The sequence below is a fragment of the Myxine glutinosa genome, chromosome 8 (assembly GCF_964187855.1).
Source record: "Myxine glutinosa chromosome 8, kmMyxGlut1.1, whole genome shotgun sequence".
Lineage (NCBI taxonomy): Eukaryota > Metazoa > Chordata > Myxini > Myxiniformes > Myxinidae > Myxine > Myxine glutinosa.
The window spans coordinates 120,532,219-120,548,468 of NC_136268.1; the positions used below are offsets into that span (position 1 = coordinate 120,532,219).

A 16,250-nucleotide genomic window follows, 5' to 3' on the forward strand; every position below is an offset into this window, starting at 1 on the left:
TTGGGTCACTGAATTGGTTCACCAATCAAAAGCTAGAAGCTGGTTGTTTTTTTTAATCAAAAGGTCAAAGGTGAAGGTTGCGTAAAGTCGCCAATTTTCACCTGATTGACCTGAAATTTAAAGAATTTGCATATTGGGTCACTGAATTGGTTCACCAATCAAAAGCTAGAAGCTGGTTGTTTTTTTTAATCAAAAGGTCAAAGGTGAAGGTTGCATAAAGTCGCCAATTTTCACCTGATTGACCTGAAATTTAAAGAATTTGCACATTGGGTCACAGAATTGGTTCACTAAACAAAATGTAGGATTCAATCACATTCCAACAGGTAGGTAGGAGTCGATCCCAAAATGTAGGAGTCAAAAGTCTATTGTCACACCCAAACGCTTCCTCCAAGTTTCATCCAAATCCGTCCATAACTGTTTGATTTATCCTGCTTACAGACAGACAAACATATAGACAAATAAACCCACAAGCAAACAAACAGACAAACAATCAAACAGCCACTTCTCAAATTACATATAGTATGACTCCGGAAGAGACAAATGTGATGCATGAGCTCATTGGGGAGAGCACTGCTCCATTGTAATATGGATTGGATTGTAATGAAGGAGCTGGGGCTCCCACGTCGATCGGAAGAATGGACGCGACAAAAAGCTGGAATTCATCCGAGTTGCTTTAATCAAACCAAACACTCAGGCACTCTGAAAAGCCAGTTTATCGGGCAGCAATATATATACATATTATCCCGGAGCGTTTGCCAAGGAAAGGCGAGAGGGGGCGTGGCCCAGCATCCTGGCTGCGGCCTGGCAAGTTGAAGGCGAGCCTGCCCGGGCATGCCCAGGCATGCCCGGGCGTCCCAACCGAGGCCTGGCAAGTTGAGCGCGGGCCTGCCCGGGCGTCCTGGACGAGCCCGGCATGGTGATCGCTCCGCGTCCTTGATAGGTGCAAGGCGATTGTGAAAACCCAGCGGTAGCCGCTACACACGTCCCCCCAGAATCGACTTGCACCGGCAGGGTCAATTTGAGGGGGGTCCTGATGACCCGGCCGAAGCGACCCCTGGCGGGTCGTGGGAGGGGGTCCGGTGTGGTGGTGGGCGGTCGAGTGGGGGGCACCGTGGACGGGGGGCGGCCTCGCCGCGGCGGAAGGGCCACCCGTGGTGGGTGGTCGACGTCCACGTGCGCCGGCTTGAGGCGGTCCACCGCAATCCGGTCCGACCTGCCGCCGATGTCAATGACGAATGACTTGTCGTCCCGTCGCAGCACCCGGAAGGGCCCGTCGTACGGCGGCCGGAGTGGCCCCCGATGTGCATCATGACGCACAAAAACATACTCTGCTGTGCGAAGTGCTGGGGGGGACGTAGGACTGGGGGTCACCGTGGTGGGATGTTGGCACGGGGGCAAACCGTCGGGCGGAATCCTGGAGGTCCGAGCGCTGGTGAGCTGCAGACCAGGGACTGGTAGCGTCGGGCACGAATTCGCCTGGGACGCGTAGCGCCTGGCCATAGACAAGCTCGGCGGTGGATGCCTGGAGGTCCTCCTTGGGGGCCGTGCGGAGGCCCAAAAGGACCCATGGCAGCCGGTCGGCCCAACCGCCGTCTTGAAGGCTGGCCATGAGCGCGGCCTTCATGTAGCGGTGGAATCGCTCACACAACCCATTTGCTTGGGGGTGGTAGGCTGTAGTACGGTGGAGCTTGACCCCCAGGTTGCGGGCGACCACGCCCCACAGCTCGGAGGTGAACTGTGGTCCGCAGTCTGACGAGATGTCCGCCGGTGCGCCGAAGCGGGCGACCCAGGTGGCGATGAAAGCCTGCGCCACGTCGGCGGTGGTGGTGGAGACGAGGGGAACGGCCTCCGGCCACCTGGTGGTCCTGTCCACCATGGTGAGCAGGTGTGTGAACCCCCATGACGGGGGATGGGGGCCCACCAGATCCACGTTGACGTGGTCGAAACGTCGTTCGGGTGCCAGCGGGTGCCAGCGGGGCCTGGGTGTGTCGGTGGACCTTGACCCGTTGGCAGGCCGTGCAGGTGCTGGTCCAATCGTAGACGTCCCGACGAAGGCCGTGCCAGATGAATCGCGCCGGCACCAGCTTCTGGGAAGCTTTCCGGCCCGGGTGGGAAAGGCCGTGGAGGGAGGCGAAGATGCGGCGTTGCCAGGTGACGGGCACGATGGGGCGAGGCTGGCCTTGGGAGACGTCGCAGAGCAGGACAGTGTCCGCGAAGGGGATGTCGGCCAGGTGGAGGCCCGTGTCCGCCGCCCGGAGGGCTTGCACCGTGGTGTCGGTGGTTTGGTCCGCCGCCATAAGCGCAAAGTCCATGCCCAGGTGGACCGCGTTCGCGCTGGCCCGGGAAAGACAGTCGGCCACGGCATTGTTTTTGTCGGCGACGTGCCAGATGTCCGTGGTAAACTCCGACACGGCGGAGAGGTGGCGCTGTTGGCGGGCCGACCACGGCTCCGTGACCTTGGCCATGGCGTAAACCAACAGCTTGTGGTCGACGAACGCCGTGAAAGGTCGGCCCTCCAGGAGGTGGCGGAAATGGCGGACGGCCAGGTGTAGACCGAGGAGCTCCCGGTCAAACGTGCTGTATTTGAGCTCGTTCGGCCGGAGCTGCCGGCTGAAAAAAGCGAGTGGCTGCCAAACCCCATTCACCCATTGCTCATGTACGGCACCCACCGCGTAGTCGGAGGCATCCTTGGTGAGGGCGATGGGAGCGTTGAGCACCGGGTGAGCGAGCAGTGTTGCGTCGGCGAGGGCCCGCTTTGAGCTTTGGAAGGCCGCATCCATTGCTGCAGACCAGGCGATGTCGTGCTTGGCCGGCTTGCCCCGGAGGGCTTCGTAGAGGGGCCGCATGAGTTGAGCAGCGCGGGGCACGAAGCGGTGATAAAAATTCACCATTCCCAGGAATTCCTGCAGGGCCTTTATGGTGCGGGGACGCGGGAACGTGGTGATGGCCTCGACCTTGGTTGGCAGCGGCACGGCCCCGTTCTTGGTGATGTGGTGGCCCAAAAAATCAACGGCCGTCATGCCGAAGTGGCATTTGGCCGGGTTGACGATGAGGCCGTGCTCGCTGAGGCGCCCGAACAGTGTTCGGAGGTGGAGGAGGTGCTCGGCCCGGGACGTGCTGGCGACGAGGATGTCGTCCAGGTAAACGAAAAGGAATGGCAGGTCACGCAGCACGCCGTCCATCAAGCGCTGGAATGCCTGAGCCGCGTTCTTGAGACCAAACGGCATCCGCAAGAATTCGAATAAGCCGAACGGCGTGATGACTGCTGTTTTAGGGACGTCGGCCGCCCTGACAGGTACCTGGTGATATCCCCGTATGAGGTCAATTTTCGAAAAAATGACCCGTCCCGCCAGACGGGCGGAGAAGTCTTGGATATGCGGGATCGGGTACCTGTCGGGGGTGGTAGCATCATTGAGACGGCGGTAGTCGCCACACGGGCGCCATCCACCCCCCGGCTTTGGCACGATGTGCAGTGGCGAGGCCCACGCGCTATCGGAGCGCCGCACGATGCCGAGGTGCTCCAACGCGTCGAATTCGGCCTTCGCCACGGCGAGCTTGGCTGGGTCGAGGCGGCGGGCCCTGGCATAGACCGGCGGGCCCGTGGTTGGTATGTGGTGCTCGATCCCATGCCGTACTGCGACGGCCGAAAACGTTGGCCGCGTGAGGGCCGGGAACTCCGTGAGCAGGCGAGCAAACTCGTTCGCCGCCGGGACGGCGCATGCCAGCTCGGTTGGCGCGGAGCTGCTCAATGTGCATACCAGGGAGCTGAAGGTTTCGGCGTTGATTAAACGACGCCGTTGGACGTCCACCAGCAGTCCGTGTGCGCAGAGGAAGTCGGCGCCTAGCAGAGCCATGGGCACGTTTGCGGTTACAAACGTCCAAGCAAAGCGTTGGCCGCCGAAGCAGAGGGTGACGTTGCGTGGGCCGAAGGTGCGGATGGTCGATCCGTTGGCCGCAACCAAGGAGGGGCCGCAAACCGCGGATTGCCTGTCCTGGTCAGAGGCGGGTATGACGCTCAGTTGGGCGCCGGTGTCGCACAGGAAGTGCCGTCCGGACGCTTTATCCGTGATGAACAGTAAGTTGCCCGTGTGGCCGGCGCTCATGGCTGGTAATGAACGCCGGCCCGGCCGTTTCCCGGCCTGCCGAAGGTGCACGTGGGTCGGCATGTCCGGGCCTTCTGTCCGAACCTGGCATGATAGTAACACCACGCTTGGTCAGGTGGAGGCCCCGGTCGTCGTGCTGGAGGTGGTCGGCTCGGTGTATCGGCCGCCAATTGCGTCGGCAGTACGGTCGTCGACCGTGCCGGGTGCTCGGGCGCCATGGGTGTTGCGTCGGACGGCGGTGGGTCCCATGTCGCCGCTGCGATGCGCTGTCCTGCGGCGGATATCTTGTCGGCTTCTCTGGCAAGGGCCCGGGGATCTGTGATCGTCGTGCTTGCCAGGGCGAGGCGTACCGGGTTAGGCAGCTGATGGAGGAACAGCTCCCGGAACAGGAATGCCGGAGAGTGCTCGCCGAGCAGTGAAAGCATGTAGTCCATTCGCTCGGAGGGGCGCGTGTCGCCGAGCTCGGGCAGGTCGAGCAGGCGCCGTGCGCGTTCCGCCGATGGGAGGGCGAAAGCGTCGAGGAGAAGCTTCTTAATCGCGCCGTATTTGTCAGCGGCTGGCGGGCTCTCGAGGAGGCTCAGGGCACGGGCCGCGGTGGCCGAACCGAGCGCTGCTACCACATGGTGGAAGCGGGTGTCGTCGGCCGTGATGCCTCGCAGGGCGAACAGGGAATCCGCCTGTGCGAACCAAACCGCCGCGTGAGCCTCCCAGAAGGTAGGCAGTTTAAGGGCGACTGCCGTGTCCATGTCGGTAGGTCACCAATGAAGGAGCTGGGGCTCCCACGTCGATCGGAAGAATGGACGTGACAAAAAGCTGGAATTCATCCGAGTTGCTTTAATCAAACCAAACACTCAGGCACTCTGAAAAGCCCGTTTATCGGGCAGCAATATATATACATATTATCCCGGAGCGTTTGCCCAGGAAAGGCGAGAGGGGGCGTGGCCCAGTGTCCTGGCTGCGGCCTGGCAAGTTGAGGGCGAGCCTGCCCGGGCATGCCCGGGCATGCCCAGGCGTCCCGACCGAGGCCTGGCAAGTTGAGCGCGGGCCTGCCCGGGCGTCCTGGACGAGCCCGGCATGGTGATCGCTCCACGTCCTTGATAGGTGCAAGGCGATTGTGAAAACCCAGCGGTAGCCGCTACAGTAATATGAATCCATATCCATTGTAATATGGATCAGCCTTGAAGACTGAGTCGTTGATATTTTTTTCAAGGAATGACTCGGAACATGCACAGGCTGCAGTTGACAGGAGGACAGCTTTGATGTATGGCCAGACCAGGAGGTCATAGCTGTTAGTGAGGCCTAGAAGCTCAACAGACTGAACATCTTCCAGTGGCTGACCATGGAAATAAACGACTTGATTAATATGGAAATCCCTCCACAGCTACTGGGTGGGAATCCTCTGAGATTTTCCAGGGTTGAAACGTCCATGTTTATTTTATCATACCAGCCTCTAATTAATTCCAAAACAACAGAGAGTGATGCCACTGCCACCTGCCTGTCGGTTAGATCGGGTGCAGTGCGACACGTTGTGGAGTCATCCGCAAAAACGAAGGGGAGTGTTCAAAAGCATCCGAGAGGTTGTTTTGTGTATAGTTTACACATTTTCACATCCAGATGTAATTTGTTTCTTTTCACCATCGCTCATTGCTGTTGCTGAGCGTTGTGTGTACTTTTCACAAAGATTAAGGTGAACCATCCTTTTGCATTCAACTCTTCCTGGTCTATATCCACTGATCTTAGTGCTTGTGAAAGTAAATATTCACAAAGGTGAATAACTAAGAAAATTTATATTTGTGTCAGGTGGATAAACCCAGAGATGGTTCTATGTTTTCACAGCGATCCCGACAAAATGAATAGCTTGAAGGCACTCGGGTGTCCATTGGTCCATTGGACCAAATTGTCATTGGTCTTCACCACCTTGTATCATATCTGCCTGCCGGACTTGGGGGTCTTTTGGGTCCTCTAAGGCGTTTGGGTGCTTGGGAACTTTTGGGTCATCTATAATTTTTTGGGTCTTTTTGAGTCCTCGTGGACTTTTGGGTCCTCAGGGACTTTGGGGTCATCGCGGACTTTTGGGTCATCTGGGTCTTTTGGGTCATCTGGGTCTTTTGGATCTTCAGGGAATTTTAGGTCATCTGAATCTTTTAGGTCATCGGGGACTTTTGGGTCATCTGGGTCTTTTGGGTCCTCAGGGACTGTTGGGTATTCTGGGTCCTTGGCGACTTTTGGGTGGTCAGGGTCTTTTGGGTCTTCTGGATCCTTGGCAATTTTTGGGTCCTCTGGGTCTTTGGGATCTTAAGGATCTTAAAGGGTCTTCAAAGGTCAAAGGGGTCTCAGCAGTCTAAGGAGTGAAATGGTACATTTCAATTGTACATAATAGGTAATTAATTAGTAGACGTACATAATTAATATAGACACAAAGAGTATGCCTCACACACACACACACACACACACACACACACACACACACACACACACACACACACACACACACCTCATCCATTTATAGTAGATGATATCTTGGAAAAGTAGATAAATCCCTCTTTAGCATCCTCAGACTAATCTTTCTTTAGCATCCTCATTGGGATTGGCATTGCTCTCTTGTCTGGCTGCGTGGAGCAAAGATCAGACCTGGGTCATGTGAGACACAGCAACATACCTGGTGGGTTCATCAGTTAATTTTCAGGTACCGTGTGGAGAAATGGGATGTCCATCAGAGGGCAATCTCCAGCATCATCTTCTGCATCCCAGATCGACTTCGTTTCAGTCGCCTCGAGGCAGAAATTGTTGCTTATTCCTCGCTGATGATTTCCTCGTCTTTAATTTTGCCTTCCTTCAATAACACTTTATTTTAGGGGGTGGAATGGTTCTGAAAACCGTTTACACGGGCTATTTATTTCTGCAAAATGCGTTGTCTTAATATGGTTTGTTAGCTTTATTCATGTGGGTTCTGCAATCATTTTTCCAGAAATAAAAATCATCTCAGTGGATCAATCAGGAGAGCCAAGCATCCCCATCTCATGACACACCCACCATGTTGTTTTTGAGGTATGCTGCATCTGCATGGGGCTTCATGAGAAAGTTTTTTTTTTTGTCAGATGCTCAAAAACACAATTTCTCAACATCACAATTACAGTCGAAATGTTGATTTTCACAATCAATATCTGTAACCAGAAGAAAAACCACATTCTGAAAATGGTGTTTCTTTGGCTCGGTTGCTGAGCATGATGCAGGGAGCTCAGAGAGAGGTACGGCGAACACCTGCAAATGCCACAACTGAATGAAAAAGGCCATCGAGCTGTTGAAGCAGGCAATTTACACCTTGTAGCCATTCGCACGGTCTAATTGAGGTTTTGGCTGGCTCGCTAATTGGATACGGTATGTTAATTGCGCATTACGTCCACATAAAGGTGGTAAGCAGCCCGTGGCAAGTGTTAAAGCAGGTGTGACTGCTGAAAATGGTACAACAATGGCATTAAAAACATGGCCTCCCCTTGAGTCATAACTGATATCAATATGATCAATAATCTAGAAGATAATTGCAAAATTAATGAAACTCGAGGGCAATAGATGAGGGAAAACCTGCAGCTCAGCCAAGTTGCGGCCTCCATGTTATAGTTACATTGTACATCCTCTTTCTTGAGCAATTGTAGAAGTAAAGGAAGCAAATTTAATTACGCGTACCTCTCCCAAGGACCAAAAATGGTGGGATTTTTAAACACTTCCTAACATCTTTCCCCATGCACCCCTGTCCAACCTCCACCCCCACACACACACCTTCCCTCCCTCTCCTCCCAACCTTTGTTACTTTGATTACAAGAAAATGCAAAAGACTAACACTGGAGAAGGTCATTTGGCTGATCAGGCGTGCGCTACATCAACACCACATTAATCCAATCTATCAGTTTATCGATTTCTGGTCGAGGGGGGGCTGGGGGGGGGGAGGGGGAGAATGGAGAGAACAGTGGGTCAGGTAGGTACATAGGGACCTCAATTTGTTTTACATTTACATACATCTATATATAGAAAAATGAAAAACACTGTCTGTCCGTCGGTCCATGTGTCTTTTAATTACGTCCTGTTTGAACGTCAGTTGCATCCTGACGACACATACGTCTATTAATTACGTACGATTGGAAGGTACCTTTTAAACCTATTGTCTCTTTCGATTGATGAGACCACGTATATCTTTGAAGAACCATTAGGACTGCCAAGACTCTTAAGACCACCAAAACACTAAAGACCCCCAATGACTCTTAAGATGCCTAAGACCCTGAAGACCCATAAGATCCTCAACTCCTTGAAGAACCCAACGATGCTTAAGACCCTTAACCCTTAAGCCTCATAATATATCCTTAAGACCCTTAAAACCCTTTACTTTGAGACTCTGAAGACCCTTAACACCCCAAAGACCCTAAAGACCCCTTAAATCTCTTAAAACCCCTTGGACCCCAGGAACCCATAAGACCCTAATGCCCTTAAGACCTCGAAAACCCTTTAGACCCCAAAGACCCTTTTAGACTCCGAGTATCCTTACTACCTTTTAAGACCCCGAAGGCCCTTAAGACCCCGTAATACACTAAGTGCTTGGAACCATGTGACGACGACTTCCTGCGTCCGGTATATTACTTTATATAGAAAAGAAAGATTATTACATAGAAAAAGAAAAGAAGACGAAGATATACAGAAGAGAAGATCAGACACCCTCCCATTAGATCAGACATCAGAAAAAAGTAGGGATGTGGACTTGGAGTTGGGAGGAAGGGTGGAAGGGATTCGGACTTGGATTTTGGAAGAATGGAGGGATGCGAAGTTGTTAGGGAGTCAGGAAGGATGCAGAATTGAAGTTGGGCCGGGTGTGGGGAAGGATGCTGAGTTGGTAGGGGGTGGGGGGGGGGGAGAGATGCAGACTTGGTGTTAGGAAGGGGTGGAGATGTGGCATTGGAGTTGGTAGGGGGGAGGAATGTTGACTTGAAGGTGGGAGGGGTGTGGACTTGGATTTGGGGGAGTGGGATGCGGGCTTGGAATTGGAAGGGGAAAGGGATGCAGAATTGGAGTTGGTTTCGGGAGAAGGGGGAGGGATGCGGAAGTGGAGTTTGGAGAAATGGAGAGTTGGAAGAGAGGGAGGGATGTGGAATTGGAGTTGGGAGAAAGGAGAGATATGGAATTGGAGTTGGGAGGGAGCGAGGTATGCAGACTTGAAAGCAAAAGGAGTTGAGGACTCAAAGTCACATTTTATATTACGGTACGTAGAATTTCCATGGGTCCCCTGCCATTACGCTGTCTAAATAAATTCCTGTCAAACTCCTTAAATATTCCACACTATCGGAAACGAATTTCCTTACAACAGCCTGGTGGAACATGATAATCTGCCAGTCTCTGTAAAAAAAGGAGCCGAATTTGTCCATCTGTAACGCTCTTTATTCTAAAGAGTTTCTGCTGTCTGAGAATAAAACAAATGGTACCGTTGGCAAGGTGATAATCGATTTATTTGATTGACAAGGTGATAATCGATTTACTTGATTGGCAATGTAATAATCGATTTACTTGATTGGCAAGGTAATAATCGATGTACTTGATTGGCAAGGTAATAACCGATTTACTTGATTGGCAAGGTAATAATCGATTTACTTGATTGGCAAGGTAATAATCGATTTACTTGATTGGCAATGTAATAATCGATTTACTTGATTGGCAAGGTAATAATCGATTTACTTGATTGGCAAGGTGATAATCGATTAACTTGATTGGCAAGGTAATAATGGATTTACTTGATTGACAAGGTGATAATCGATTTACTTGATTGGCAAGGTGATAATCGATTAACTTGATTGGTAAGGTAATAATCGATTTACTTGATTGGCAAGGTGATAATCGATTAACTTGATTGGCAAGGTGATAATCGATTTACTTGATTGACAAGGTGATAATCGATTAACTTGAATGGTAAGGTAATAATCGATTTACTTGATTGGCAAGGTGATAATCGATTTACTTGATTGGCAAGGTGATAATCGATTTACTTGATTGGCAAGGTGATAATCGATTAACTTGATTGGCAAGGTGATAATCGATTTACCTGATTGGCAAGGTAATAATCGATGTACTTGATTGGCAAGGTAATAACCAATTTACTTGATTGGCAAGGTAATAATCGATTTACTTGATTGGCAAGGCAATAACCGATTTACTTGATTGGCAAGGTAATAATCGATTTACTTGATTGTCAATGTAATAATCGATTTACTTGATTGGCAAGGTAATAATCGATTTACTTGATTGGCAAGGTGATAATCGATTTACTTGATTGGCAAGGTAATAACCGATTTACTTGATTGGAAAGGTAATAATCGATTTACTTGATTGGCAAGGTAATAATCGATTTACTTGATTGTCAATGTAATAATCGATTTACTTGATTGGCAAGGTGATAATCGATTTACTTGATTGGCAAGGTGATAATCGATTTACTTGATTGGCAAGGTGATAATCGATTTACTTGATTGGTAAGGTAATAATCGATTTACTTGATTGGCAAGGTGATAATCGATTTACTTGATTGGCAAGGTGATAATCGATTTACTTGATTGGCAAGGTAATAATCGATGTACTTGATTGGCAAGGTAATAACCAATTTACTTGATTGGCAAGGTAATAATCGATTTACTTGATTGGCAAGGTAATAACCGATTTACTTGATTGGCAAGGTGATAACCGATTTACTTGATTGGCAAGGTAATAATCGATTTACTTGATTGGCAAGGTAATAATCGATTTACTTGATTGTCAATGTAATAATCGATTTACTTGATTGGCAGGGTAATAACCGATTTACTTGATTGGCAAGGTGATAATCGATTTACTTGATTGTCAATGTAATAATCGATTTACTTGATTGTCAATGTAATAATCGATTTACTTGATTGGCAAGGTAATAACCGATTTACTTGATTGGCAAGGTAATAACCGATTTACTTGATTGGCAAGGTAATAACCGATTTACTTGATTGGCAAGGTAATAATTGATTTACTTGATTGGCAAGGTAATAATCGATTTACTTGATTGGCAAGGTAATAATCGATTTACTTGATTGGCAAGGTAATAATCGATTTACTTGATTGGCAAGGTAATAACCGATTTACTTGATTGGCAAGGTAATAATCGATTTACTTGATTGGCAAGGTAATAATCGATTTACTTGATTGTCAATGTAATAATCGATTTACTTGATTGTCAATGTAAAAATCGATTTACTTGATTGGCAAGGTAATAACCGATTTACTTGATTGGCAAGGTGATAACCGATTTACTTGATTGACAAGGTAATAACCGATTTACTTGATTGGCAAGGTAATAATCGATTTACTTGATTGGCAAGGTAATAATCGATTTACTTGATTGTCATTGTAATAATCGATTTACTTGATTGTCAATGTAATAATCGATTTACTTGATTGGCAAGGTAATAACCGATTTACTTGTTGGCAAGGTAATAATCGATTTACTTGATTGGCAAGGTAATAACCGATTTACTTGATTGGCAAGGTAATAATCGATTTACTTGATTGGCAAGGTAATAATCGATTTACTTGATTGTCAATGTAATAATCGATTTACTTGATTGTCAATGTAATAATCGATTTACTTGATTGGCAAGGTAATAACCGATTTACTTGATTGGCAAGGTAATAACCGATTTACTTGATTGGCAAGGTAATAACCGATTTACTTGATTGGCAAGGTAATAATCGATTTACTTTATTGTCAATGTAATAATCGATTTACTTGATTGGCAAGGTAATAACCGATTTACTTGATTGGCAAGGTAATAACCGATTTACTTGATTGGCAAGGTAATAATCGATTTACTTGATTGGCAAGGTAAAAATCGATTTACTTGATTGTCAATGTAATAATGGATTTACTTGATTGGCAAGGTGATAATCGATTTACTTGATTGGCAAGGTGATATTCGATTTACTTGATTGTCAATGTAATAATGGATTTACTTGATTGGCAAGGTGATAATCGATTTACTTGATTGGCAAGGTAATAACCGATTTACTTGATTGGCAAGGTAATAATCGATTTACTTGATTGTCAATGTAATAATCGATTTACTTTATTGTCAATGTAATAATCGATTTACTTGATTGGCAAGGTGATAATCGATTTACTTGATTGGCAAGGTGATAATCGATTTACTTGATTGGCAAGGTGATAATCGATTTACTTGATTGTCAATGTAATAATGGATTTACTTGATTGGCAAGGTGATAATCGATTTACTTGATTGGCAAGGTAATAACCGATTTACTTGATTGGCAAGGTAATAATCGATTTACTTGATTGGCAAGGTAATAATCGATTTACTTGATTGTCAATGTAATAATCGATTTACTTGATTGGCAAGGTAATAATGGATTAACTTGATTGGCAAGGTGATAATCGATTTACTTGGATCAAAAATTTGTTTCTAAAATCAAAAACTTCCCTGTTTTCAGAGCCAGGGTTTCAGGAATTGAGGAAGAAGAGGCGTAAGATAGAGCTTTAATTTAGCGCGTCCGACATCAACATTTAGTATTCTACGACAGCAGGAATGCTTTACAAGGACAGGTGGGGAGCAAACAAAAGGAATTAATATACTCGTAGTATAGTAATACTTATCGAGGCAATAAAATATATAAAAGCAAACAGTAGGAGAAAACAAACAACAACAACAATTACTTGTTATAACAGATCCTTTTTTGTGTGTTTTCCTTCATTTTACCTCCTCATTGACACTCACAGATAGCATGTTGTACTTCACAAACACATTGCACATCTATCTGTGAGACCTTTGATTAAATCCGTCAGTAAAGCGACGGGAGGCATGCCCAGCACTCAACAAAGCAGAGTTGTTGTTTTTTTGTATACAAGATCGAGGCTCATGTGAGAGCTAACATTAATGACAAAAAAAACAAACGGACACATGAGACAAAAAAAAGGGAGCGGGAGACCAGATGGGGAGAGAGAGGGAAGCACACAAGTACAACATTTGAGAGCAGGGACATCGGGAGATCTGTGGGAGGGAGAGCGCTTGGGGGAAGGAGGCGAAGGAAGGGGGGTGGGGGTGAGGGAGGTATAAAACACTTGGAGTTATAAAAAATAAATAAAAAAAGACACATGGACACTGTTAGGACTTCCAGGAAAAAGTTGGTATTTCGGAAAAGTGGATCTGGGGTGAATTAACGGGGGTAGAAAAGATCAAGGGTTTGGATGGGATAAGATAAGAGATGGTGGTGAACAGCTGTTTTAAAGACCTGGAGGGAGGAGATGGATTGAAGAGAGTGAGGGAGTTTGTTCCAGAGGCGGGAGAAAAGAGGAATGAAGGAGTGAAGGTGAGCAGAGAGTCTTGATTTTGGCAGTTTAACCATAAGAGGGTTGCAGGCAGATCTTGTGCGACCTGTAGGAATATTTGGGGGACAGAGCACAGAGAGAGCTGGGGGAGCAAGGCCGGAGAGGAGTCGGTAGAAGACAAAAAGACCACCAAGCTGCCTGCGGTGAGTGAGTGAAAGGCCCTCAGAGTTAGCTTCATCGCGGGAGAAGAAAAAAAAATAGATGGTTCCTAACTTTTCCCAACGACGTTAACCGAATACACTTCACGACGTCATGTTGTGAATGTTATCTGAGGTTTCCTCAATGGTTGTTCTTGCATTTTGCATGTCAGGCCTATTTCAGATTGCAAACATGTATTTGCCTGCCCCAGCAGGGTTAACCATTTTGATGTAACCTTTTTTGACATCATGTGAGTGCTATCAGTCAGATTAATCAATAAACAATAAACAACTATTTCTGCAGGATTAATTGGTGCTCGTTGAAGCAAAGATTGCTTTGAAGTGCCCAATTAATGCCCCAGTGCCATACGCTAAGCGATGATCATCTGTCCTGAGTGTTCCATGACTGCATGGTGTGTGCTTCAAAAAAAAAATTCCCAGGGGGAATTTTCATGCCCATATTATACCGATACCAATTTGCCCTGAATGCAGATTCACTGACATCACATCTTGACCATACCATGTAAAGCTGGCTGATTACCACATGGAAGTGACATGGTAATCCATAGATCTGATGTTCTCCAAAACTGTCAATCAAACAGATCCTCAGAAACAAGTGCATGCTTGGAGATTTGGAAAAAAACAACAACATGTTTTCATGATTATCGACAAAAGGAAGAGAATTGTCGATAATCAGGATGAAATGACGGATTTGGGGTCGATGCAAAAGTGGATGACAAGTGTCCTCCATGGGGGTCACCGTAACCTTTATTGCATTCCCTCATCAAAATTGGGATTTGTAGCGTTTCTGCCGAAGGTAAGTCAAACCGGATCGGTGAGCTGTAAGGCTCGATATTTCTAGGCCATGCGTACTGATTGGGCACAAAGTGGGGGGGGTTCGTTTTTAGCTCACCTGGAAGAAAAATTGTTCAGGGGAGGTATTAGCATCACGCGGTGTTCGTCAGTCAGGCAGCGAGTCAGGCTGCAGGTAAACACTCGGGACTTCTTCTCTGAAACGACACATAGGATTTTGATGAAAATTGACCACAACCTTCATCACCCGTGATGCACCAAAGTTTGTTCACGGCATAAAAAAATCAGGCTCTGATTCTACGGGGACTACGGGGACTCAAATTGCCAAAATCAAGACTCTCTATTCACCTTCACTCTTTCATTCCTCTTTTCTCCCGCCGTTGGAACAAACTCCCCCACTCCCTTCAATCCCACTCCTCCCTCCAGGTCTTTAAAACAGCTGTTCACCACCATCTCTTATCTTCCCCCATCCAAAACCTTGATCTTTTCTACCCCCGTTAATTCACCCCAGATCCACTTTTTTTGAAATACCGACTTCTTTCCTGAAAATCCTCGCAGTTTCTTTTGTGTTTTTACGTGTTTTTGTTTGTGTTTTTTGTTTGTGTTTTTACGTGTTTTTGATTGTGTTTTTGTGTTTTTTGTATTTTTATGTTTAAAATGGTTGTTGTTTTTTACCTCTCCCACCTCCCTCCCCTGCCTCCTCCCCCCAAGGCCTCTCCCTCCCACAGATCTCCCGATGTCCCTGCTCCCCATCTTGTTCTCCCACTCCCTTTATCATGGTTTATGTTTTATGTGTCAGTTTGTCTTTTTGTGATCAATGTTAGCTCTTACATGAGCCTCGATCTTGTACACAAAAAAGAAAAGAAAAAAAAGTGGGTCCAGGTTTGACCCACCAAAATAGGTACTGTATTTGCTTTCTTCTCTAAAACTACACACACAATTTTGATGAAACTTGAACACAACCTTCATCATCCGTGATGCACCAAAGTTTGTTCACGGCATAAAAAAATCAGCATTCATACGGTGTACGAGGGTTTGGCCACCTAAAATAGGTATTTGCTCTCATTTCCGAAACTACACACATAGTTTTGATAAAATGTGATCACAACCTTCATCATCCGTGATGCACCAAAGTTTGTTCACGGAATTAGATTTTTTTTTTTTTACGAATTCTACCAGGTGAGTGCCCAGGGGTATTGACCCTATTTATATATTATTTACTAATGAGGTTGCTGTTTTTATGTGAGCAATGATCAAAGTGGATAGAGCAGAGAGGAGACTCTTCGGCTCTGTGTGGATACACGAGCAAGTAAGGATCAACAATCAATGTCCCAGAGAAAAGATGCACATTTGCGGAAGTTTTGGAAAGCCAGCATCAAAAGCACAGACTGCTGGAATGGGAGAAGAAAGTGCGTTTTCAATGCACTGAATTGTTGCCAACCCACAACAGTGCATGTTTTCAATGCACTGTTGTTGAACATTTACCTGTGGAAGAGTCTGCTTCATGATCTCGAAGAAAGTCTACATGCATTAGGCCTGACTTTGAAGTTCAGACATAAAGAAGCAACATGCAGAGTGATAAGAACTGATCTGCAATATGAAGATTATTCAGACAAATAAGAACATTGAAATTATTGATTTCCTCACTTTGTTATTATCTTGTCTTAATTCCCCCCGTGGTGGCACTCTTTGGCATCACACGCGACTTTCTGGCAAGTTTATCGGACTTTTACACAAGTTGCCTGTTTTTAAACTGCTCCACCAGTCAGTGAATCGGCGTGGTTGAGCAAAGACCTC

The 16,250-nt window shown here is 47.1% G+C and overlaps 1 long non-coding RNA gene across 1 annotated transcript in view; it reads right to left on the bottom strand.

Annotated features, from left to right (window-relative positions):
* LOC137432120 (uncharacterized) overlaps positions 1–16,250 on the bottom strand; it is a 159,853-nt gene that overhangs the window by 52,554 nt on the left and 91,049 nt on the right. The window contains exon 2 of the long non-coding RNA XR_010985423.1: positions 14,554–14,650. This is a non-coding gene — a long non-coding RNA (uncharacterized LOC137432120). The remainder of the gene's footprint in view (positions 1–14,553; positions 14,651–16,250) is intronic.